The sequence below is a fragment of the Stegostoma tigrinum genome, chromosome 6 (assembly GCF_030684315.1).
Source record: "Stegostoma tigrinum isolate sSteTig4 chromosome 6, sSteTig4.hap1, whole genome shotgun sequence".
Taxonomy (NCBI): domain Eukaryota; kingdom Metazoa; phylum Chordata; class Chondrichthyes; order Orectolobiformes; family Stegostomatidae; genus Stegostoma; species Stegostoma tigrinum.
This window is the reverse complement of record NC_081359.1, coordinates 21192157-21215970: the sequence shown is the minus strand read 5'-3', so window position 1 is coordinate 21215970 and position 23814 is coordinate 21192157. Positions and strand designations below refer to the sequence as shown.

At 41.7% G+C, this 23814-nt stretch overlaps 1 long non-coding RNA gene across 1 annotated transcript in view; it reads left to right on the top strand.

Moving 5' to 3' along the window:
• The first annotated feature begins 2659 nt into the window (after positions 1-2659).
• LOC132209786 (uncharacterized) overlaps positions 2660-23814 on the top strand; it is a 35083-nt gene continuing 13928 nt past the window's right edge. The window contains exons 1-2 of the long non-coding RNA XR_009445872.1: positions 2660-2712; positions 23416-23457. This is a non-coding gene — a long non-coding RNA (uncharacterized LOC132209786). The remainder of the gene's footprint in view (positions 2713-23415; positions 23458-23814) is intronic.

Here is a 23814-nt window from a genome sequence, read left to right as displayed (position 1 = left end):
CAAAGAAAGCACAATACTTGTGAACAGTCTGATGTAGCCGCTGACTGGTGACAGAGAGAAATGGCTGGAAAACACTTTGGCATTTCCAGTACTGGATGTGGGACAAGCAGTCTGACTATTTAGAGACAGGTGGAGGTGGTAAGGTAGCTAGTGGCAAGGTAAAGCTGGGTGTGGTGAAGAGTCATGTGAAAATTAAACTGTTTTCAGAGGAGGTCACCAAATGGCTCCATGCAGATGAGAAACAGGACAGGTCAACATTGACAGTAGACATAAGTTTGGAGGAAGGGGATGAGAATCAACTGATGGCAATTTCTGGGTGTAATCTATATTCCTCAGGCTTCCCTCTCAATGAATAGATTAAAAATTGAATTGGAACACAGATTGCTCGGTGTGCACCAAATTTTTCATGTTGCGGTTCATCTGAAGAGACTCCCAAAGGTGACTATTTCTGTGAGGGTGGAAGGAGCAAGTAGAATGTTTCTAGTGTGCTGAACTCTAGCCTTGTTTGCTTTCAGCTCGTTCCCTCCTGATTCAGGTATCACATGGCCCTCATCAATAAATGGCCTTTTTTTCAAGTTAGATCCCAGTCATGCCACGAGATCTAGTGAGGATCTGCATCCAGCAAGACAGCTCGGGGCACTCAGCCTCTAGTCTCAGATCACTTCCATCACGATAATAAAATCAAACTCATTGTAGAGCAGGGCAGTTGGAAGGGAGGTAAGTAGCAAATGTGATCAGAAGAAATGTGAGAATAGGACTGATGAACAAGGGAATTTTATGCTGAATATTGAAGGGAAAGTAAAAAGGGCTACGCTGCATTAGTGCTGTTTCATGTTCATGATTTAATATTGTGACTTATTGTGTCAAATTTTAAGCAGCAATGTCAATGGTATGAATGAGAGTTTGTTTTGTCCGTACTGTATTAGAGAGGAGAAGGATCACTAGCTTAATGCTGAATTGAAGAGACCAATTTTGGGTGAATCCTTCCGGAAATGACTTCATGATGACTATGAGCCTGACTGCAAATGCACCTGATCACTAATATGGCGAAGTACTCCAGTCAAGTCTACACATAGTACCTCCTCATTTCAATGCAAGATTTGATTCTTTCTAATCCCAATTGTTTCATCTGATCCTTGAAATACAAATGTTTAAACCTTATTTTCATAATTTCTTTTTAATGAAATTCAGTGTACAAATTCTGAAGTTTTTTTTAATCACTGACAGAAAGTGAAGCACATATTTCAAAGCTGCAAGGGGGCCTCCGGCATTTAGTTAATAGATGTTAATGCAATGAATGTGTTTTGGTTAGTTTTGGAGTGAATTGGCATGATGTTTCTGTTGAAATGCCAATATAGCCTTTTGGATAAAGCCATGATTATATTTTTGAAATTTGTTCTCTGTATGTATCTGTAGCTTTGAGCAGTTATTTAATATTAATATTTAATAAAATGCTTGTGTGCTGAATTTCTGGACTCGATAGAAAAATATACGCATGCTATAATTAAAATAAACTGGATGGTCAATGTCTGTCCAATATTACTCTGTGAAACTAAACTCCACATTTCCCCTCCAGCTTAAGTGTAAACAAGATGTCCAATCTCATTGAATAACCCTGGTTTAAATCCCCAGTGTATTCAAATAATAAGTGCCAGAGCTCTCCACTTAACAGACCAGCTGAGCACAGATGAAACTCATTCGAAACATTGGCAGGCAACTTGAATGACAGGCAGCCCTGGGACTTAAACCCACAGCCATCTGGTAGGGAGGTGGAAGCCTTATTATTGTACTCCTATATTGCTTTTGCTGAATAGCCTTTTTGTGATAAATTGAATGCAATAAGAACTTGAGTAACTGCAATGCTTTTGATTTTAGAATGGGTGAATAATATCTGCCCTTGAAGGCGGTATAGACTTGTGATATTTGCGTAAAGCTTTTAAGATTATGAACTCATGTAGAATTTCTATGTGAATCAATTAATGTGTCATAGTTTGTATTCCTTCACAACAGATTATGTTGAATGTCTATTGTTAACATTCAACGTTTGGGTTGAAAGGAGTGAACGAAGAAATCCTTTAATCCTGAGTTTAAATTGAGGATTGTTAATTTTATGCTGTTGTGTTCTGCACTCACATTGCAATTTAAAATAATAGATTTGCATTTACATTATCACTTTCTCTCACATTTTATATTTATAGATGCGTGTCTATTTACAATTCTTCACTCTCTTTCTTTCTCCAATCAGAGGAAGATAGATTTTACTTGGAACTGTGACACCCAAAGTCAATGATCTAGCTGCAAAAAGCAGAGTTGTGTTCACTGAATCATGACATGGCCTCCAAACAATCAAACTGAGTACTTTATAAATGTGTCATCAATTGTATGCTCATTGTAAGAAAAGTTAGCTAGTAGTCTCAAAACCCTGGTATTTATCCTCAAACGATGTTGCCAGCCGTTGTCCTGTTCAACAGAATTGTGAAATATTGTTGAATAAGTTGTAAAAGGATGCTGATTTGGGGGATTTTACTCTCAAGAAAAAAACATCAACTGTTGAGGATTTGACGCATTAAAGTGGAAGTTAAACGTTAATATGGAAGTTAATAGCTAATTTAAATAAAAACTTCCAAATGCTGGTCATAAAGGTATTTTCTTTTTATTTTCAGAAATGTGCTACAAATTCTTTAGAGGAGAGAGGAGCAGAACTTCTTCAAGGTAGGCATACCTGAAAGAGATGTGGCACTGAGTTAAATATTAAATGCAAACAGTAAGAACTGCAGATGCTGTAAATCAGGAACAAAAACAAAGTTGTTGGAGAAGGTCAGCAGGTCTGGCAGCATCTGTGAGGGAGTAAACAGGGTTAACATTTTGGGTCCAGTGACCCTTCCTCAGAACAGTTCTGATTTACAGCATCCACAGTTCTTAGGGTTTTTAATTATTTAGAGTGTCTGGTAGTTTAACAAAAAAGAGCAATAGAAGATCTTTCCTTCAAACAGATGGAAAAGCAATATGTTGAAACTATTTTGAAAGGGATTTGTCACTGAATCCCTGCACTCTTAAAATTATTTGATTGTAACAGCTACTAATTTAACAAAGCCATAAATAACATTAAAATGACATACAATTCAACTTGTTGAGGGATACTGATGTTTACGTTAATGATAAGCACAATACTTTGTGTTTTTAGATATGATGAAGACTTGTACAAAATTCTTCCCTTGCAAATTTGCCTCATGGCACTACTCCAGTCTCTTTTAATTTCAGTTGTTGAGATGCCACAGCTTGTGAAGGCTGCACACATTTTTTGTTGGTGCTGTTGGGACCTGGCAGATGTTTATAAAGCTACAAGCCCTTTCCTGCAATTTCTCATATGTGACTTTCCAGTTTGCATGTTTTTATTTTTGACTAATTCATGTGATTGCATATTAGGAAGGCAAACGAAAAGCAATTTGCTGCTTTCTGAACATTTTCTGTTTTGAAGATGTACTTTTGTTTCTGACATGGCTAAGTCTCCATTACTCCATTACATTAAGGAAGCATACATGAGGTATAGGCGACTGAAGACAGACGAAGCTTTGCAAGAATATCTGGAATGTAGAGCGAATCTGAAAAAAGGGATTAAGAGGGCTAAGAGGGGACATGAGATATTGCTGGCAAACATGGTTAAGGAAAATCCCAAAGCCTTTTATTCATATATAAAGAGCAAGAGGGTAACTAGAGAAAGGATTGGCCCATTTAAGGACAAAGAAGGAAAGTTATGCGCTGAGTCAGAGAAAATGGGTTATATTCTTAATGAGTACTTTGTATCGGTATTCACCAAGGAGAGGGACATGACGGATGTTGAGGTTAGGGATAGATGTCTGTTTACTCTCAGTCAAGTTGACATAAGGAAGGAGGAAGTGTTAGGTATCCTAAAAGACATTAAGGTGGACAAGTCCTCAGGTCCGGATGGGATCTATCCCAGGTGCCTGAGGGAAGCGAGAGAGGAAATAGCCGGGGCCGTAACAGATATCTTTGCAGTATCCTTAGACACGGGTGAGGTCCCAGAGGACTGGAGACTTGCTAATGTTGTCCCCTTGTTTAAAAAGGGCAGCAAGGATAATCCAGGTAATTATCGACCGGTGAGCCTGACGTCAGTGGTAGGGAAGCTACTGGAGAAGATACTGAGGGATAGGATCTCTTCCCATTTGGAAGAAAATGGGCTTATCAGTGATAGACAACATGGTTTTGTGCAGGGAAGGTCATGTCTTACCAACTTAATAGAATTCTTTGAGGATGTGACAAAGTTGATTGATGAGGGAAAGGCTGTAGATGTCATATACATGGACTTCATAAGGCGTTTGATAAGGTTCCCCATGGCAGGCTGATGGAGAAAGTGAAGTCACATGGGGTCCAGGGTGTGCTAGCTAGATGGATAAAAAAACTGGCTGGGCAACAGGAGACAGAGGGTAGTATTAGAAGGGAGTTTCTCAAATTGGAGACCTGTGACCAGTGGTGTTCCACAGGGATCTGTGCTGGGACCACTGTTGTTTGTAATATATGTAAATGATCTGGAGGAAGGTGTAGGTGGTCTGATCAGCAAGTTTGCTGATGACATTAAGATTGGTGGAGTAGCTGATAGTGAAGGAGACTGTCAGAAATTACAGCAGAATATAGATAGACTGGAGAGTTGGGCAGATAAATGGCAGATGGAGTTCAATCCGGGCAAATGCGAGGTGATGCATTTTGGATGATCAAGTTCAAGGGCGAACTATACAGTAAATGGAAAAGTCCTAGGGAAAATTGAAGAACAGAGAGATCTGGGTGTTCAGGCCCATTGTTCTCTGAAGGTGACAACGCAGGTCAATAGGGTGGTCCAGAAGGCATATGGCATGCTTTCCTTCATTGGGCGGAGTATTGAGTACAAGAGTTGGCAGGTCATGTTGCAGTTGTATAGGACTTTGGTTCGGTCACATTTGGAGTACTGTGTACAGTTCTGGTTGCCACATTACCAAAAGGATGTGGATGTTTTGGAGAGGGTGCAGAGGAGGTTCACCTGGATGTTGCCTGGTATGGAGGGTGCTAGCTATGAAGAGAGGTTGAATATATTAGGATTATTTTCATTAGAAAGACGAAGATTGAGGGGGGACCTGATTGAGGTCTACAAAATCATGAGGGGTATAGACAGGGTGGATAGCAAAAAGCTTTTTCCCAGAGTGGGGGACTCAATTACTAAGGGTCATGAGTTCAAAGTGAGAGGAGGAAAGTTTAAGGGAGATATGCTTGGAAAGTTCTTTACACAGAGGGTGGTGGGCGCCTGAAACGCGTTGCCAGCGGAGGTGGTAGACGCAGGCATGTTAGCATCTTTTAAGATATATTTGGACAGGTACATGGATGGGCAGGGAGCAAATGGACACAAACCGTTAGAAAATAGATGACAGGTTAGACAGAGGATCTTGATTGGCGCAGGCTTGGAGGGCCGAAGGGCCTGTTCCTGTGCTGTAGGTTTCTTTGTCTTTGACTTTGTCTTTGTCTTTGGACCTCTCAAACAAGGCAATCATTTTTCTTTGTTTCTAGCAAGGCAGGACGCCAAAGGTGAGGAGTTGAACAGAACAATTTAATGGAATCCTAAACATTGCTGTCTATGTGCAATGTAAATATTTAATGACTAGTGCCCCTTTCAGATCAACAACAATTTTCTTATCCTGTTTGTTGAAATTTTCATCTTCTGTAATAATTGGTACCCTCTCATCTCCTCAAGACAAAATTGTTTTTGAAAAGCTTGATTCTCTTTTAAGTGCTTCAAGTGTCTTTTTTTGCTGAACATAAGAACATAAGAACTAGGAGCAGGAATAGGCCATCTGGCCCCTCAAGCCTGCCCCGCCATTTAATCAGATCATGGCTGATCTTTTTGAGACTCAGCTCTACTTACCCACCCACTCACCATAACCCTTAATTCCTTTACTGTTCAAAAATATATCTAGCCTTGCCTTAAAAACATTCAGCAAGGTAGCTTCAACCGTTTCACTGGGCAGGGAATTCCACAGATTCACAATCCCTTGTGTGAAGAAGTTCCTCCTGACCTCAGTCCTACATCTGCTTCTGTTTATTTTGAGGCAATGCCCTCTAGTCCTAGTTTCACCTGCTAGTGGAAACAGCCACCTTGCCTCCACCTTATCTATTCTCTTCATAATCTTATATGCTTCTATAAGATCTGCCCTCATTCTTCTAAATTCCAATGAGTATAATCCCAGTTTACTCAGTCTCTCCTCATAGTCCAACCCTCTCAACTCTGGAATCAACTGAGTGAATCTCCTCTGTACCCCCTCCAGCACTCGTATATCCCTTCTCAAGTAAGGAGACCAAAACTGCACACAATACTCCAGATGCGGCCTCACCAGGACCCTATATATCTGCACCATAGCCTCCCTGTTTTTAAATTCTATTCCGGTAGCAATGGCAGACAAAATTCCATTTGCCTTTTTAATTACCTGCTACCCTTGCAATCCCACCTTCTGGAATTCCTGCATAAGGACATCCAAGTCCCTCTGCACAGCAGTGTGCTGAAATTTTTTACCATTTAAAACAAAGTCCATTTTGCTGTTATTCCCACTAAAATGGATGACCTCACACTTGTTAATATTGTACTCCATCTGCCAGGCCTTTGCCCACTCACTTAGACTGCCTATGTACCTCTGCAGACTTTCAGTGTCTTCTGCACAATTTGCTCTGAAGAATACTATTTTGTCAATAAAGTTTGAGTCTGTTGATTCTGCTTCCATGTTTCAAGAAGCCCTTTTAGCACTTTCTCACATGCCTCAAAGGGATACAAATGAAGACTTTCATGCCTGCTAGCCAAGCTTGCCCTTAATATCTCCCTCCGACATCTCTGTGTCCACTCACCTTATGTTAAAATTGCTACAAAATGCTGAAATAGCTTTTAGACTATTCATTTCTTCTATCTTTTAAGTGTGCCGTCATATAAGGGGAAAAAATGCCATGTATAGAGCAATTTTCCTTTGCACTGGGCATCTTAAAATGCTGTATGCCAATGAGGCACTTTTTGAAGAGTAGGCACTGTTGTGATGTCAGAAATGCGATAGCCAATTTGCACACCGCAAATTTCCATAATCAGCCTTGTTATGACCAGACAGTCTGAGCTGGACCTCTGCTATCTCGGTAGATAGTTCAAATAAGAAAATTGAAGATGAAACAAAATCAACTCGTAAGATGCCTTCAAACACTTGAGTTATCCTGAATGGTTAATCTCTTAGAAAAACAAACAAACTACAGACCCTGTATCACAGACAATGAATCCTTTAATGGGCTCTTTAAAGTCATTCAAATTGTCCAGTTAGAATTATCTCAGAGGAGGATTCTAACTTTTGTTTGAAATTCAGCCAAAAACTCAAGCAACAAAATGATAGTCCTTAAAGAATGTCAAGAAGGAAGACTTGATGTTACTGCTTCCAGCAGATGAGCAATTGATGAGAGGAGTCCTTCAGAAAAATGATTTCTTAAACTCTCAGTGACACTGATAACCTTTTTGTACAGTTTAATGAAGTAGGCAATTAAAATAAATGTTGGAGCATTACTGATGTACAAACATTGTCTACCCTGCAAGAGCACTTATGTCTACTCTGTCAGATTGTGAATCCCACGTTGATTTCAAATGACTCTGCTGAGTTTGAGTTTTTTGGGTTATTTGGTGGGGCTGGAGGAAGGCACGGGGAGTTGACAGCAAGTGCAAGGCTGTGACTCTCAGCAGGTTTGACCCTTTTCCATGTTCAGTCATGAAGCTGGCTATAATAATTTCAGATCCTGAAATGCTGTTTGACATTTAAGACGTATTTGAGTCAATTTGAGACAATTTGACATGGAAGATTCATTATCAAAAATGTGAGCTGGAAAGCTTAGTGATAAATCATCCTAACTTCTTTGAATGATCTTGTTGTGTTATACAACATCCCTGCCTGAATGATGAGTTGGGAAGTAAAATCTTCCTTCCTGGTAGTAGGAGTCCTGACATCCTTTGACCTTCCCTGTTTGTTACCAGTCCTAAAATAATGTGTGCATCAGACAATCCGACTTTATGCATAATATATAAGGATAATGAATAAGATGAAGAATGCAGAATATCTTTAACCAACCATCATTACAATTTTTGTTATTGAAAAGTGCAGTTTTATTCAGACTGCATGGGAATTTAAAAAATGACAACTCAATTGTATGATATGAAACAAGATTAATAATCCAATAAAACAATAATTCTGAGTGAAGGAAATATGACCCAAAGGCTGTAATAAGTATCTATAAAAACAGATCAGGCAATTATGACTCTCTTAAATTGACAAACGTCAAATTTCTCTGCATAGTAATATGTACCTTGTCGTTGGTGAGTTATGAGGTCTTCCTCTTCCAAGAAATCCAACCCACATATATCCAGTTCCCATCAGTGAACTCATCTGTGCAATAATTGTTTCCTTTGAAATCAATTGCTGCATACATTTTTTTTGTTCTGGTATATAACAGCATGCTATATCATTATAAACATTTTAGTAGCCATATGGGAGGTGGATTTAAGTCCTATCCCTGATCTCCCTCAGGATTAAATAAATCATTGGTTCAATTTGAAATAAAGTTGAATTATGACCCTATCGCTGAATTATTAACCTATTCTTGAAACATTCGCTCTTGAACATGGATGCGATAGGAATTTGGAGCTCATTGCTGCCATCATTTGAATTTGGGATTTCAATCCAGATGTGTTGAAGTTTCATCTTTCTAATAACAATTATTACCTTCATTAGGCCCTGTCTAAAACCAGTCTTTAACATGTGTAGATACACACCAGGCATACATATTTTAAACTTACTAACAATATGTGATGCAGGCAGTCAATTGAAATTTACCTGTATTATTGTTAGCTCCTATTCTTTGCTTCTGTTTAAACTCAGTGCCGGAATAATATAGACTTTCATAGGCCATTTATGTTTGTGAAGTCGCTCTAACAAAAAACTTTCAATCACTTACTGCTGTGTTAGGTTTGTCAAAATACCACACTTCTTTAATGTTGCACTGTTGAATAGAACTGATCGAAGAGTTTGCATTTTCTTCATTTATGCTGGCATTGAATGTGCATGAATTTATTCTTGACATTTCTAATTGTACCTGAACTGAGATACAGATGGATCTGTATCACAGATAAATAGACAGTATTACATTTATTTGGCTGTGAGGCTCTCTGGAACATCCTGATGTCATGAAAGGTACCTAAACATGCAAGGTTCTTCCAAGATAATTGATCAGGTTCGGACATGGAAGAAGTGTCCTGTCTTGCAGCTTTATTTTTCAGGCATGTGCAGCAAGCAATTAGGAAGGCAAAGGGTATGTTGGCCTTTTTTGCAGACGGACTTGAGTTCAGAATTAAGGACGTTGTACTACTGATATTTGGGCCTTGGCGAGACCACATCAGGAGTACTGCATGAAGATTTGGTCTCACTACCTAAGGTTGGACATACCTATCATAGAATGAGTGTAGAGTAGATTCACTAGGTTGATAAGGGGGATGGCGGGTCGGTTGAATGATGAAAATTTGTATGTACTCAGGAGAGTTTAGAAGGATGAGCCGCAATCTGATTTAAACATGGGAAATTCTAATAGGACTGGAGAGGCTAGATGAAGGGAAAATGTTTTTCGTGGTTATGTTATGGTGTCTAGAACCAAAGTGCACAGCCTCAGGATTCAAGATTTATTATTGAGATAAGGGAACATTTCTTCACTCAAAGTGTACTTAACATGTGGAATTCTCCTCCGCAGGAGGCTGTGGAGGCCAAGTCATTGAATATATTCCAGAAAGAGAGAGATAATATTCATAGATTTTGAAGCCATCAAGGAGAAAGTGGGAAAATGTCTTTGGGTTAGAGGGTCAGCCATGATCATATTTAATAGCACAGCAGGCTCAAAGGACTGAATGGCCGATTCTTTCTTCTGGCTTCTATTTTTATGTTACTACGTTCCTGCAGTTCTAAAATCATTTTTCAGGCAGTACATTTTTGATTTTGATTTAGACATAGAAATTGACACTCTGGTTGCCAAAGAGATCGTCAATCTCTGCATCTAATACATTTGGACCTTTGTCAATATCCCTTTCTTCCCCCTCCCTTTTCTCAGAAGATTAAGTGGCTGCAATGTCTTTCTCTGTGGATACAAATTTTTCTGTATCATTATGACAAATAAAGAGGAAGAACAAGGGAGTCAGAATAATGGTAATGTGACAGGAACAGTAATTCCAAACCCCAGGCTAATGTTTGGGGAATATGGGTTTAAATCCTACTATGGAAAATAGTGAAATTGGGGTTGAATAAAAAGAAATGTTGGAAGAAAAGGTAGTGAGTGAGTGACAGCCCTTGCCATTAAATCTGCATTCAACCAAGTGTGGCACCAAGGAACCCTAGCAAAACTGGAATCAATGAGTAGCAGGGGGCAAACTCCCTGCTGGCTGGAGTCATACTTGGCACATAGGAAGGTCGTTGTGCTTGTTGGAGTTCAGTTATCTCAGCTCCAGGGCACCTCTGTAGGAGTTCCTCAGGGTACACCTTCTGCTGCTTCATCAATGACCTTCCCTCCAGCTTAAGGTCACAAGTGGGGGTGGCCACTGATCATTGCACAATGTTCAGTACTCTTCATGGCTCCTCAGATACTGAAACAGTCCATATTCAAATAAAACAAGACCTGGCCAATATCAGGCTTGAGCTGACAAGTGGGAAGTCAAATTCACACTGCACAAATGCCAGGCAATGAGTATCTCCAACAAGAGAAAAGCTAATTATCATGCTTGACATTCAATGGTATTACCATCTCAACAACCTGAGGGTTGTCATTGACCAGAAAATCAACTGGATTTGCCAAATAAATACACTGCTGCAACAGCACATCAAAACTTAGGAATATTGCAGTGAGAAACTCACCTCCTGACTCCATAAAATCTGTTAAAAAGGCAAAAGTCAGGATTGTGATGGAATACTCCCTCACTTGCCTGGATAAGTGCAACTCCAACAACACTCAAAACACTTTACACCATCCAGAACAATGCAGCCTGCTTGACTGGTATCACATCCACAAACAACCCCTGCTCAGCAGCAGCAGTGATTACAATCTACAAGATGCACTTTAGATATTTGCCAAGTAGGTTTTGAATTGCCAGGAAGGAGAGATCACATCAAAAGTGTGACACAGCCTGAGTAAGTATGTTGTTCAGGGACTTTGAGGTAGTGTGTGAATTTGGTGCAGAGGGGAAGAGGTGTCTTTTGCTAGCTTTTTTGGCTCATAGTGGGCAAGTTTTATTTTAGCAGGATAAATTGAAGCCAAGGTTCAGGGGCCCGGCATAAAAGAAAGAGTGACATCACAGGAAAACTGTAAGTTCATTGATTGGTAAATGCTAATTTGATTGACAGTGATTGCTTACTTGCAGATTGAAGATAAATAAGAAAAATATTAATCGTTTACAGGCTAAAAGACTGGAGATTCAGGGCTAGATGATGTATTTTACCTGCTTGATGTGGGAACTGGTGGACAACGTTGTGGCTCATAGTGACCACATTTGTACCACATGTTGGTTGCTTGAGGAACTGCGGCCAAGGTGAGATGAGCTTTGAAAATGATGAAACATCAGGGAGGCAAGAGTTACCTGGACACTATGTTTCAGGACGCAGCCACAAGCCTTAGATTATCTACCTCAAATTTGGTCAATGTTCAGAGACAGGCAGGTGTGGCAGATTAAGAGATTAGAAAGCCAGTGCTGAAGGAACCTCAGTCCTTAAATTTATCTAGCAAGTTTGAAATTCTTGCTCCCTATGTGGATGACAGCAGAGAATTTAGGGAAGATGAGCAAGCTGATCCTAGCAATATGGTACCTGGAGATATTCAAGGTGGGGGAGAGAAAAGAAATGTAGTTGTAGTTGCGGATAGTATAGCCAAGAGAATAGGAGCAAAGAACAAAGAGCAAAGAAAATTACAACACAAGAACAGCCCCTTTGGCCCTCCAAGCCTGCGCCAATCCAGATCATCTATCTAAACCTGTCACCTATATTCCAAGGATCTGAATCGCTCTGCTCCCTGCCCATTGATGTATCTGTCTAGATACATCTTAAATGATGCCATCATGCCTGCCTCTACCACCTACGCTGGCAACACATTCCAGGCACCCACCATCCTCTGTGTAAAGAGCTTTCCATGCATATCTCTCTTAAACCTTTCCCCTCTCATCTTGAAATCATGACCCCAAGCAACTGAGTCCCCCACTCTGAGAAAAAGTTTTTTGCTATCCGCCCTTTTGATACCTCTCATGATTTTGTAGACCTCAATCATGTCCCTCTCAACCTGTGTCTTTCGAATGTAAATAATCCTAAACTACTCCACATTTCTTCACAGCTAGCACCCTCCATACCAGGCGACATCCTGGTGAACCTCCTCTGCACCGTCTCTAAAGCATCCACATCCTTTTGGTAATGTGGCGACCAGAACTGTACGCAGTATTCCAAATGTGCTTGAACCAAAGTCCTATACAACTGCAACATGACCTCCTAACTCCAGTACTCAATGCTCTGTCCGATGAATGGAAGCATGCCATAGGCATTCTTGACCACTCTATCGACCTGCATTGCCACCTTCAGGGTACAATGGACCCGAACACCCAGGTCTCTCTGTGCAATAATTTTCCCAAGGGATTTTCCATTTACTGTATAGTTCGCTCTTGAATTGGATCTTCCAAAATGCATCAACTCTCATTTGCATGGATTGAAATCCAGCTGCCGTATCTATGCCCAACTCTCCAATCTATCTATAGTCAGCTGCATTCTCCAACAGTCCCCTTCACAATCTGCTACTCCACCAATCTTAGTGCCATCTGCAAACTTGCTAATCAGACCATCTATACCTTCTTCCAGATCATTTATGTATATCACAAACAACAGTGGTCCCAACACGGATCCCTGTGGGACACCACTGGTCACAGTTCTTCATTTTGGGAAACTCCCTTCCACTAGAACTCTCTGTCTCCTGTTCTCTATCAGTGTAGCTAGTACACCCTGGACCCCATGCAGCTTCACTTGCTCCATCAGCCTACCACGGGGAACCTTATCAACTGCTTTACTAAATAAACACTGTTCTTTGTGGCTAGTTGTCTGTTGTACTTGTGTTCAGGATGTCTCATCTGAGCTGCAGAAAAAATTGGAGTGGGAGGGGAAAGATCCAGTTGTCGTGGTCCACATAGGTGATATAAGCAGTAAGAGGAAACAGGATCTGCTGAGGGAATATGAGCAACTAGTGGCTAAATTAGGAAGGAGAACCAAAAGGGTACTAATCTCTGAATTACTACTTGAGTAACAAGCTAATTGACACAGGGTCGACAAGGTTAAAGAGGCAAGTATCAGAGATAATGGGAACTGCAGATGCTGGAGATTCCAAGATAATAAAATGTGAGGCTGGATGAACACAGCAGGCCAAGCAGCATCTCAGGAGCACAAAAGCTGACGTTTCGGGCCTAGACCCTTCATCAGAGAGGGGGATGGGGGGAGGGAACTGGAATAAATAGGGAGAGAGGGGGAGGCGGACCGAAGATGGAGAGTAAAGAAGATAGGTGGAGAGGGTGTAGGTGGGGAGGTAGGGAGGGGATAGGTCAGTCCAGGGAAGACGGACAGGTCAAGGAGGTGGGATGAGGTTAGTAGGTAGCTGGGGGTGCGGCTTGGGGTGGGAGGAAGGGATGGGTGAGAGGAAGAACCGGTTAGGGAGGCAGAGACAGGTTGGACTGGTTTTGGGATGCAGTGGGTGGGGGGGAAGAGCTGGGCTGGTTGTGTGGTGCAGTGGGGGGAGGGGATGAACTGGGCTGGTTGAGGGATGCAGTGGGGGAAGGGGAGATTTTGAAACTGGTGAAGTCCACATTGATACCATTAGGCTGCAGGGTTCCCAGGCGGAATATGAGTTGCTGTTCCTGCAACCTTCGGGTGGCATCATTGTGGCAGTGCAGGAGGCCCATGATGGACATGTCATCAAGAGAATGGGAGGGGGAGTGGAAATGGTTTGCGACTGGGAGGTGCAGTTGTTTGTTGCGAACTGAGCGGAGGTGTTCTGCAAAGCGGTCCCCAAGCCTCCGCTTGGTTTCCCCAATGTAGAGAAAGCCGCATCGGGTACAGTGGATGCAGTATACCACATTGGCAGATGTGCAGGTGAACCTCTGCTTAATGTGGAATGTCATCTTGGGGCCTGGGATGGGGGTGAGGGAGGAGGTGTGGGGACAAGTGTAGCATTTCCTGCGGTTGCAGGGGAAGGTGAATTCAAACCTCCGCCTCCGCCGCATCTGCTCCCACGATAAGACATTCCACTCCCGCACATCCCAGATGTCCAAGTTCTTTAAGGACCGCAACTTCCCCCCCACGGTGATTGAGAACGCCCTTGACCGCGTCTCCCGCATTTCCCGCGACACATCCCTCACACCCCGCCCCCGCCACAACCGCCCCAAGAGGATCCCCCTCGTTCTCACACACCACCCTACCAACCTCCGGATACAACGCATTATCCTCCGACATTTCCGCCATTTACAATCCGACCCCACCACCCAAGACATTTTTCCATCCCCACCCCTGTCTGCTTTCCGGAGAGACCACTCTCTCCGTGACTCCCTTGTTCGCTCCACACTGCCCTCCAACCCCACCACACCCGGCACCTTCCCCTGCAACCGCAGGAAATGCTACACTTGTCCCCACACCTCCTCCCTCACCCCCATCCCAGGCCCCAAGATGACATTCCACATTAAGCAGAGGTTCACCTGCACATCTGCCAATGTGGTATACTGCATCCACTGTACCCGGTGCGGCTTTCTCTACATTGGGGAAACCAAGCGGAGGCTTGGGGACCGCTTTGCAGAACACCTCCGCTCAGTTCGCAACAAACAACTGCACCTCCCAGTCGCAAACCATTTCCACTCCCCCTCCCATTCTCTTGATGACATGTCCATCATGGGCCTCCTGCACTGCCACAATGATGCCACCCGAAGGTTGCAGGAACAGCAACTCATATTCCGCCTGGGAACCCTGCAGCCATATGGTATCAATGTGGACTTCACCAGTTTCAAAATCTCCCCTTCCCCCACTGCATCCCTAAACCAGCCCAGTTCATCCCCTCCCCCCACTGCACCACACAACCAGCCCAGCTCTTCCCCCCCACCCACTGCATCCCAAAACCAGTCCAACCTGTCTCTGCCTCCCTAACCGGTTCTTCCTCTCACCCATCCCTTCCTCCCACCCCAAGCCGCACCCCCAGCTACCTACTAACCTCATCCCACCTCCTTGACCTGTCCGTCTTCCCTGGACTGACCTATCCCCTCCCTACCTCCCCACCTACACCCTCTCCACCTATCTTCTTTACTCTCCATCTTCGGTCCGCCTCCCCCTCTCTCCCTATTTATTCCAGTTCCCTCCCCCCATCCCCCTCTCTGATGAAGGGTCTAGGCCCGAAACGTCAGCTTTTGTGCTCCTGAGATGCTGCTTGGCCTGCTGTGTTCATCCAGCCTCACATTTTATTATATTAAAGAGGCAAGTACATGGCTTAAAGTTTGCTGTGGGAGAAAGTGGTTTGAATTCATGGGACATTTGCACCAGTGGTTGGGAAGGAGGGAACTGTTCAGATGGGATGTATTCCACTTGAATCATTCTGGGACCTGCATGACATTTGGTGCTTTGCAAAACAAGGGCTGTGGATAGGGCTTTACACTAAATAGTGTGGGGGTGGGGCGTTGGGTGTTCAGTGGCATGGAAATTTATGGACCAAGTTAAAGTGCAGGGAGGCTAAGGAAACGTTATTAAAGTTTCCAGAATAAAGTATTAGGACAAAAATTGTGAAAAAAGTCAGGAATCTAACTTCATGCAAAGCAGACAAAGTGACAACAGTGAGAAAAGGGGCAGTCAATGCAAGACTGAAATTGTTGTACTTAAATGCACACAGTATATGAAACTGGTAAATGAGCTTGTAGAACAGATTAAGATTGGTGAATACAATCTTCTGGACATTACAGAGACTTGACTGCAAGGGGATCCTATTGGAAGGATGGGCAGTGTTGCCTTGTTAGGAAGAAATGAAATTAAATCAATAACAAGAGGCAATATAGGCTGTGAAGGCATAGAATCTGCATGGGTAGAGTTTAAGAGCTGCAATGAGAAAAAGTCCTGATGGGAGTTGTATACAAGCCTCCTTGCAGTCATCAGATTATCATAGAAATCATGGAATTCCTATAGTGTGGAGACAAGCCCTTCAGCCCAACAAGTCCACACTGACCATCAGTGCATCCCACCCAGACCCATCCCTCCTATAACCCACTCAACCTACACAACCCTGAACACTACGGGCAATTTAGCATGGCTAATCCACCTAACCTGCACATCTTTGGACTGTGGGAGGAAACCGGAGCACTTGAGGGAAACCCACACAGACATGGGGAGAATGTGCAAACTCCACACAGACAGTTGTCTGAAAGTGGAATCAAACCCGGGTCCCTGGCGCTGTGAGGCAGCAGTGTTAACCACTGAGCTTGGGGAAGAACATAAATCAGGAGATAGAAAAGGCATGTAAGAGAGGCCTTATTACAATAATCAGAGGGGACTTCCCAGTTGGGCTGGGAATGTCAGTTTGGTAGCATATCCCATGAAATGGAATTCATGGAATGTCTACAAGATTTATTTTGGGGCAGCTTTTGGTAAGGTCGACAATGGAACAGGCATTTCCAGACTTTTTGTTGTATAATAAGGCTGACTCGATTAGGGAGCTTAAGGTGAAGAAATTCTCTCGGGTGGTAGTGACCATAATATGATAGAATTCACCCTGCAGTTTCAGAGGGAGAAGCTTGAATCAGGGGTAAGGGTATTATAATCGTGTAAAGGTAACTACAAAGACACATGGTAGGTGCTGGCCAGAGTTAATTAGAAGAGGAGCCTAGTAGTGAAGCAGCAATGGCAGAAAGTTCTGACTATAATTCAGAAGGCACAGCAGAAATTCATCCCAAGGGAAAAGAAACATACTAAGAATATGATGAGGCACCAGCCTTGGTTGACAAGGGGAGTCAGGGATAGTACTAAAGCAAAAGAGAAAGCATACAAAGTGGTGAAGATCAAAAGGAAGCCAAAGGATTGGGAAGCCTTTAAAAACAGCAGAGAACAACTGAAAAAGTAATATAGGGCAGAAGGTGAAATATAAGGTTAAGGTAGCTAGTAACATATAAAAAAATTCCAAAAGATTTGTTTCACATATATAAAAGGTAAGAGAGAGAGGCAGGAATGGACACGGGATTGCTGGAAAATAAGGCTCAATAAGTATCAAAAGGCAACAAAGAAATAGCGGAGGAACTGAATAGGTAATTTGCATCAGTCTTTGCCATAGAAGACAGCTGCAGCATACCTGACCTTCAAGAGAGTCAGAGGTGATTGTAATGAACATCACTAGGGAGAAGTTGCTGGGGAAGCTGAAGGGCCTGAAGGTGAATAAATCACCTGGACTACACCCAGATCTCTGAAGGAGAAAGCTGAGGACATTTTGGAGGCATTGGTGATGAACTTTTAGAAATCACTGGAGTTGGGGATTGCCCCAGAGGACTGAAAAATGACTAATGTAATCCCCTTTTTAAGAAAACAAAGGAAGCAGAAGTCAGGAAAGTATAGGCCGGTTAGCCTGACCTCAGTCATTACTAAGATTTAGAGTCCATTATTGCGGATGAGATTGTGGAGTACTTCGAAGTGCACAGAATAATAGGGCTGCACCAGCATGGCTTCATCAAATAAAATGTTACGCTCAACAAATCTGTTAGAATTCTTGAAGGTGGTGATGAACATGTTAGAAAAAGGAGAGCCAGTGGATGTGATCTATTTGTATTTCCAAAAAACGTTTGACAAGGTACTGCACAAGAGGGTGTGAAATAAGGTCAGAAGCCATGGAGGCCCAATATATTGGCATGTGTAGAGGATTGGCTGACTAGCACAAGGCAAACTATTCACACCAGACATCAATAATCTGGAGGAAAGCGCTGAGGCATTGTTGCAACATTTGTAGATGACATAAAGATAGGTGGAGGAGCAGGTAGTGTTGAGGAAGTGCGGACACTGCAGAAGGACTTGGCCATGCTACGGAGATGAGCAAAGGAGTGGCAGATAGAATAGAATGTGGAAAAGTATGGACTTTGGCTGGAATGGCTAAAGGCTTTGGAAATCTGAAGCACAAAGGCACCTCAGAGTCCTAATTCAGGATTCTCTTAAGATTAATATGGAGGTTCAGTTGGCAAGCGGGAAGTCAAATAGAATGTTAGAATTCATTTTGATAGATCCGGAATGCAAGTGCAGCAATGTACTGCTGACGCTGTGTAAGGTTGTCAGACTGTCACTGGATTATTGTGAGCAGTTTTGGGCTCTGTCTGTAAGGAAGGATGTGTTGGTTTTGGGGGCTATCCAGAGGAGGGTTACAAGGAAGAGCCTGGGAATGAAAGTCTTATCAGATGAGGAGTGGTTGAGCACCGTGGGTCTGTATTCTATGGGATTCAGAAGGATGAGGGAGTATCTCATTGGAACTTACAGAATACTGAGAGGCCTCAATAGAAGGGCATCTAGAAGCTGTCTGTGGTAGGAGAGACTAGAATCTGCAGGCACAGACTCAGAGTGAAGGCACGATCCTTTAGAATTGAGATGAAAAGCAATTTCTTCAGCCAGAGGGTGGTGAATCTGTGGAACTCATTGTTACAGAGCTGTGGAGGCCAAGCCACCGAATGTCTTTAACACAGAAACAAATAGGTTCTTGATTTGTGAGGGGATAAGAGGTTATGGGTGAAGGCATAAGAATAGAGTTGGGAAACATATCAGCCATGATCAAAGCAAAGCAGAGTTGATGGGCTGGATGGTCGAATTCTACTCCTACATCTTCTGGTCTTACAGTCTTAAATGTGATTAGGATTAACAAGGGTACATCAGGCCAATTAATTCATGGTAAGGAAACTATTGGAATACCTCTGAGGGAAAAATTGATCTCTACTTGGAAAGGCAAGGATTAATCAAAGATAGTCAGGACCACTTTGTCAGGGGCAAGATCATATCGAACAGATTTGATTGTGTCTCCTAAGGAGGTGACTAGATGTGTGGATGAGGGTAATGCAGTGTATATAGTCTACATGGCTTTCATAAGGCTTTTTACAAAGTCTCAAATTTGAAAGCAGTCAAGTAAGTAAGAGTCCGTGGGAACTAGGGCAATTTGACAAATTGGATCCAAAAGTTGGCCCATGTTAGGGGACAGAGAGTGATGGCCATAGGTTATTACTGTGACTGTGTCCACGAGTATACTGCAAGATGTGTTGCTGGCTTCTTTGCTCTTTATAGTTTGTATTAATGATTTTGACGTTAATGTATTAGGAATGGTCAATAAGTTTGCAGAAGTAATGCAAATTGGTGGTATGTTAAACAGCAAGAAGGAAAGCCCGAGTCAATGAAATGATATAGATGGGCTAGTCAAGTGTCAAAAAAGCCCATCTGGTTCACTAATTTTCTTTAGGGAAGGAAACTGCCATCTTACCTGGTCTGGTCTGCATGTGACTCCAGCCAACAACAATGTGGTTAGGTCTTGGCTGCCCTCTGAGCAATTAGGCATGGACATTTATTGTTGACCTAGGCAGTGATGACTTCATCCCAGGAATGAATAAAAAAAAGTCAAATGGGCAGAAGAATGTCAAAGTTTAATCCTGAAAAGTATGATATGATGCATTTTGGGAAGATTAACAAGGTAAGGGAGTACACAATGAATAGTAGGACCATAACTAATACAGAGGATCAGAGGGATCATTGTGAGTGTATCTATAAATTCTTGATCCAACAGGATAGGTTGATTGGATCAATCTGAAAGCATTTAGGATAAAGTCATCGAGTAATACAGCATGGAAACTGAACCTTTAGTCTAAATCATCTAGCCAACCAAGTTCCCCAAACTAAACTAGTCCCACTTGCTTACATTTCCTATTCATGTACCTATCCAACTATTTTTAAAATGTAATTGCACCTGTATCTAGCACTTCTTCTGGCAGCTTATTCTACAAGAGCACTATCCACTGTGTGAAAAAGTTGTCCCTTAGGCCCCTTTTAAATCTTTCTCTTCTCAACTTAAAAAAAAGTCCCCTCATTTTGAATTCCCTGACCCTGGGGAAAAGACCTCTGTTATTCACTTTATACATGCCCTTCATGATTTACAAATCTCTGCAAAGTCATCTCTAAACTCTTGTGCTCAAGTGCAAAAAGTCTCAGCCTATCCAGCCTCTTCTTATAATTCAAACCTTCTAGCCCTAGCAACACGCTTGTAAATCTTTTCTGAATCCTCTCCAATTTAATAATATTCTTCCCATAGAAGGGTGACCAGAACTGCACAAAAGTGGCCTCAGCAACATTGTGTGCGACCTCAACATGACATCCCAATTCCTACACTCAATGATCTGAACAACGAAGGCAAGCTTAATAAACATCTTCTTAACCACCCTGGCTAGCTGTGATGCAACTTTCAAAGAATTATGTACCAGAACCCCTCAGTTTTTCTGTTCCACAACACTACCCAGGGACCTTTCATTAATTGTGTAAGTATTGCTCTTATTAGTTTTACCAAAATGCAATATTTCACATTTATCCAAATTAAACTCCATCTGTGACTCCTCATCCCATTGCTCCAATTGATCAAGATCCCGTTGTAATTTTAGATAACCTTCTTCACTGTTGACAATGCCACCAATTTTGGTATCATATGCAAACACACTTACCATGTTGCCTAAATCTTCATCCAAATTATTTCTATGGATGACAAATAAAACAATAGATCCAGCACCAATCCCTGTAAAGTACCACTGGTCACAAGGCATTGTTCCCTACTCTTACTGGCCTTATCCTTCACTCTAACAGGAATGTTAATGCCCCTGAACTTGCATTATCTCACTTTTAAAAGCCTCCCACTTGCCAGTTGTCCCTTTACCTGCAAACAGACGACTGCAATCAACTTTTGAAAGTTCCTGTCTCATACTGTCAAAATTGCCTTATTCCCATTAAGAGCTTTGATTTTTATTCACAAGGCCCATACTTTTCCACAACTGTTATAAATCTAATAGAATAAGGATCTCTGCTCCTAAAGTGCTCCTCCACTAACACTCCAGCCACTTTCCCTGCTTTATTTCTTGAGAGAAACTAGTAGGTGCATCTACATTTTGATGAAGAAAATTTTCTTGAACACATTTAACAATTTCCTCGCCATCCAAGCCCTTAATACTATGACAGTCTGAATCTATGTTTGGAAATTTGCAATCCCCTACTATTACAATCCTATTATTGTTACATATACCTAAGATCTCTCTTTCTCTTTGTCCTCAATTTCCTGCTGACTTTTGGGATACTTGTCTTTATTAGTTGAGTCATTGAATACAAAAGCAGGGAGGTTATGATGGAGCTGTATATTAGGTTAGTTAGGCTTTAATTATGTGCAGTTCTGGTCACCACACTGTCAGAAGGATTTGGTTGCATTAGAAAGGGTTCAGAGGAGATTCATCAGGATGTTACCTGTCTTAAGCATTTCAGGTAGATTGGCTGGGGCTGTTTTCCTTGGAGCAGTGAAGGTTGAGGAGGGACTTGAGTGACGAATACAAAATTAGGAGGGACATAGATATGATTGATAGGAAGATATGCTTCCCCTCAGGAGTCAATAAGTAGGGGAAATTGATTTAAGGTAAAGGGCAGGAGGTTAAGAGGTGATTTAGGAAAGATGTTTTTCACTCAGAGGCTAATGGTTATCTGGAACTCACTGCCTGAGAGTGTGGTAGAGGCAGAAAATATCGCAACATTGAAAAAGTGTTTAGATGATAGCCTGGAGTGCCACAGCATCCAAGCATACGGCCAAGTGCTGGAATACAGCACTAGAGAGAACTGGCAATGATATGATGGTTTGAGGGTCCTGTTTACATGCTGTAAAATTCTATGACTCTTAATCAGTTTACATTTTAATTTCCATTCTGCAACCTTATTATGCATTATTGGGCCTGTTCTGCACTCTGAAAATGTGCTGTCCAGGACTACCAAGTGATTTGTAACTCTTTGAACTAGTTAACAAGTGGAAATTGCCAGAAATTTCTGCTTTATACTCCGTTTCACAGAATTAGTGAGGGTATTGAGTCTTGTGTTGCAAATTATCCGTGTTAATATGATCCAATGAATTCCAGGCCATTGATTTTGGACTGTTTTTGTTTGAAAATTGGACAAAATGTTAAAAATGCTGTACGTAGCTCAAAGCCACAAACAACTAGGTTTTGCTATTTGAACTAAAAATATCTCACCAGTGGACCATGTGCCTCCCTGAGTTGTTTCCATTGCATTCAACATTGTTTGCATGCATAGAAGAAATAGGTTTGAACAAAATATTGATGAAGAAGTATCTGTTCCCGTTGCAGATTGCTGTGTGTATGCGAAGTGTAGATTTTATTTGCTCCCTACTGGATTAAATTTGCACTGTTTATACTTGCAAATAGAGAAGAATCACTATTTTTTAACAGAAGCAAGTCAGGTCTCATTTGTGACTTCAACAAGTCATGGGTTTGAAAATGGCCAGGAAAGAAAAAAATTTAATCTGTGCCTGACATGTGAGTAGTTGCCGACACTTGCTAAATCAACCTGGAAAACATTTCATGCTTAGCTCTGAAGCACTGTCAGATCTGGAACTGAGGAAAAGAGGCAGAAGTCTATGTCTGAGGTCTGTTTCAAATGCTTGCTACATTCAATTGACAATCCAAAGACTGATTTGGCCAAGTTCTATTTATCTGAAGCTGGTGGGTGTCTTTCTCGACTCAGTGCCTTAATGCAAAGTTCGGATTAAGAAGACCCCTTGAATGCTAGCTCCTACTTCAGAGCTATTTATGCTATTGAAATTTGCCAGTACACATTCTGTTCTTTGTTCATTAAAATTCACACCTTAGAATAAAGTTCAATAATGAAGGGAATTTCATCTGTCGTTGCAACAGATGTTCAAAAGTCCTTATTAAACCCCTCATAAGTGAATTAATCATGTGTGTGCCATATGTTTCAGTTTACCCTGCTGTCTTCCTGCAGATAATCAGACCTCGTTATCTGATGCCGGATTTTGAGATTTTTTTTAATATTTGATAGGCAAACTATTGGAATACTTTGCTTTTATCAAGCAGAATATTAGATTAACTTGTCTATCGAAGTCTACTGTTATCAATTACTGTTGGGGAAATTGTTGTTTTATGTGATTTGATCTCTTATTCTCAAAAATTCACAGGCAGTCTATTTAACAAGAGCACTGTAGATACCATGGACTTTTAAGGTGAAAATGAATTTAATTTTCCTGCCACTCAAATATTCCACTTTCTTTCATCAGCTGCTTCAATTGTGGCATCTTGCAACGCTATTCGAGTTATAGGTAAGTTAAAATTTTATACAGATTTTAACTGATTGTTGCTGATGCATCTGTTTGATGCTCCACTATTTAGCAAGAGCTAAAAGACATATTTCAGTCACGTTATGTTTTGCACAGAGAAAAGCTTCTAAATCCTCACAATGATGATCCATAAAGTCAATATAGATACCAATTTGCACAACTTGCCAAATCACTCTATAATTTATAGTGGATTTATTTAGCTTTAAACACCATATTTGCTAATGACTTTGCAGGTCTAGAAAGGGCTTTCTCGAAAGGTTTACAAAGAGGCACCGATCACTGACTAGTGAGCAGAGGTATCAAATTGACGAAATTTAATGGATGTGGACCTTAGCAAAT